Below are 3,584 nucleotides of genomic sequence, written 5' to 3' on the forward strand. Positions count from 1 at the left end.
CACTTTTCAGAAACTTCTTTCTGTGTGAAATAGTCTAGACCTGAATCCTGAATCGTGAACGGTCGCTTCCTCCTCTCTTTATGAAACAGTGACATCTGCTGCTCAGCATAGCTAGTCCTGGGGGCTATTGTAAGCCAGCAGCTGCTTCTGCTGTGTCCTGAGCCAGAGTCTCATCCACCTCCCCATATGCACAGGCTGCTCACAGTGACATCCTGGAACTTCTCCACAGGCTGGAGTCCTCTCCCTCTGTATTCTCTCTCTCTCTCTCTTTTTCTATAACCATTCTGTTAGAAACTGCTTTCTCTTCGCCAGCATGGATTGTTTCCTTTGAACTTGTAACTTGGTCTTGGTTCTATCCACAGAGACATACATAAGAAGATCTGTCCCCATGTGACAGTTCTGTGGACAGACAGATGTGGAACCCTTTTCCAGGTTTTCTGTCTTCTGCTAATGCCTTCACTTAGATATTATTTCAGACCCTCCCTCATCCCCTCCCTATATTGTGTATATGCCCCTGCTGCTATTTCCTGAAATAGAAAATGAGACTTGAAATGATAACTACCTATTGATCTGTTCTGTGGCCGACTGAAGCTCAGCAAGGTGTCTTATGGAGAAAACTTGATCTATTTCCTGCTCCTGTGCAGCCTAGAAGACTTCACAGTGTAACCAGCGCTACAAGGCTAGGTAAACAGATACAAGACATGATGACAGAGGGGACTCAATAAATAGAAGACTCCACATTGCAACCAGTGCCACTAGGCTAGGCAAATAGACACAAGAAGCAAAAGTGAGAAGGGAGACGAGTTAGAAACAGAAGAACCCACATGTTTTAAATTAACTACAAAACGCAGTTTCTCAATGTCTGGGCCAATTTTATGCCTAGCTCTATGTGCTGTGCCCAGATCCAGTGTCTGACATATAAAAGGAGATTAGTGTTTACTGGATGAATGGACTTCATATAGATCAAAATATACATACTGTGATGGAGGAAAACATCAGAAAGTTAGTGTTACAGTGACATTTCCTGTGTGAAATATGATATAAAAAGCCCCAGTGTAGCAGATGGTAAGTCATGCTTACCTTGCACGGTGCATTTAATAGGCTGGAAACAAACCATTGCTTCCAGCATTTTTTATTCATTTGGAAGCTGTTGGTTCCCTGTTATATGTACATATATACGTATGTATATGAAATCCTCTTCTGTGCAAACGTCATCAGCATGCATTCACTTTTAGTGGCCATTTAAGAGTAGGTACTGAGAACACAAGTGTAAATTGCAATTTCTTCTCTAGAAGAGTCTACGACACAGTGAGACTACTAACAAACAGAAATGATAGCTAAAAATACAAAAGAATGGTCCAGAGGGTGGTTGGCGAGGCTCTCTAGGCAATGCCTCACGGTATAGTTAATGGTCAAAGAAAGCCTTTCTAGTATATGTGATCCAAGTCAGGCATTTTTGAAAGCCATTATTCCCCTTCCAATTTGATCAAAATGCCTAAAAGAGGGTAAGAAAAAAGAAGTCTGAATGTATTTGAATGAACTTTGAGATAGTTGGCACTGCAGTTGACAAACACATGGCATTTAGAGAATTGAACGTTTTCCTGTTGAGGAAAGCATGCTCTATTCTGGAGTGTGCTGGGACCTTCATCAAATGATTGCAATTTTTTTCCCAGTTGATTGGCTTGTTAGAGTAGCCTATCTTTGCTTGATTTCCTTATTTGCATAATGAAGACAAGAGTAAGTGTGCAGTCTAAATAATAGAATTGTCACAGAATGATATGAAATAATTGGAGAGCAAACCCTTTGAGCACGTTACTATGCAAATGCAAGTCACATTGCTATTGTTAAGGATGGTCCATTCTTAGGCCTGTCCTAAGAGGCCGTATGTTAACCAATTGAATCTCTCCTCTGCAGCTTAATGGTGCAGTATTACTATGAATGCTGAATTCGAATGATTGTACATTATGTGTGTATATATATATATGGAGAGAGAGAGAGAGAGAGAAGCTTCTCACTGTGCATCCTAGAATCCCATGTCAAAGGCCTCTCATTTTTTAGAAGCAGACCTTTACAAAGAGGAGTGAGTGGGTTTCAGAGCAGAGATGCTGCCTCAGTCGTATCTGATGGGAGCCATTAGCCCTGTCTCTAACCATACATCTACACTCTACCCTAAGATACTCTGTCCTTTCTGTTCATGCTATGGTCTCTCTTCAACTAATGAACATTTAACTTCCCCAGGTGTCTCCTGACCCCAGACTAATGGTCTTATCTGCACAGCTCATCATGTATCAAGTCAATATCCCACAAGACAACAATTTTAACATAAAATCAGGACTCAAATCTTAGTCTGGAGCCAATAAGACAACCCTCCCGGAGGCATTGTTTACAAAATAAATGAAATCTTAAGATCTCTCAGAGTATGTTTATACGGAGTACATTTTCTTTTCTGATTATTTTTAAAACTCAGTCTGAATTAGCCATCTTAAAATGTTGTGTTTAAGGTGTTTTGGTAAGGGGACATGGCTGTTAAGGCAACTTCCTGGTTGCTGGAAGTGCTATTATGTTAGTGTTTGCACTGTGGGTGTTGGTGTGGTCAGCATGCAGACAATACTTTTCCTTTGTAGCACACAGCCTTGGTAGCACTCTAAGTTTTCTGCCTAAAGGGCCCTAGACTCCAAAAATATCCCCAAGGTTTTTCACAGCTCACAGTCTCCAAATAAAAAACTAGCTGACCTCATCATTTTTGTTTGTTTAGGTACTTTTCCATGACTGACAAAAGTGGACATTATATAACTGTTTTCTTCCAACAAATGCTATCCTTAAACGATAAGTTACATTTCCATTTTAAAATTCTATACATTAAAAAAGATATTGAAATTATAATTTCTATTATAAATGTCCATTTATAAGTATACCTTTATTATAGCAATGAATTATAGCAGTTTCTAGAGATCAGATCCAGGACCTCTCACATGCCTGGGAAATGTAACGCCTACATGACTGCACGGACTAAAGAGATTGTTCAATACATATAGCCTCTACCACACCACCACAAGGACCTGAGTTCAGATCCCACGACCCATGTAAGGAGCTGAGTGTGGCATCAGCACAATGAGAGGTGGACACTGAGGATGACTTGGGACTGCCTTCAGCTGTCAGTGTGATTCCAAATTCAGTGAGAGGCATTGTGTGGCTTCTGTAGGAGTGAGCGCGTGCACACACACACACACACACACACACACACAGAGAGAGAGAGAGAGAGAGAGAGAGAGAGAGAGATGTAGGGGGTGGGGAGTTGTATATCTCAGGGTTTATTTGCTATGATAGAACACTGAGTAAAGCAAGTTAAGGAAGACAAGGTTTTTGACCCATGTCACACTCCACCTGAGAGACATCATGGCAATGACTCCAGGCAGGAACCCAAGAAACAAATGTGGTGGACGAATACTGCTTCCTAGTTTGCTCCTCATGACTTATGCAGCCTGTTGCCTTATACAATCCAAGACTACCTGCCCAGGGTGGCACTGCCCACCATGGGCTGAGCCCTACCACATCTATCAATAATCAAGAAAATGTCCCCCAGA

This window comes from Mus caroli, unplaced genomic scaffold, assembly GCF_978045245.1.
Source record: "Mus caroli unplaced genomic scaffold, Mus_caroli_1 scaffold_9, whole genome shotgun sequence".
Taxonomy (NCBI): Eukaryota; Metazoa; Chordata; class Mammalia; order Rodentia; family Muridae; genus Mus; species Mus caroli.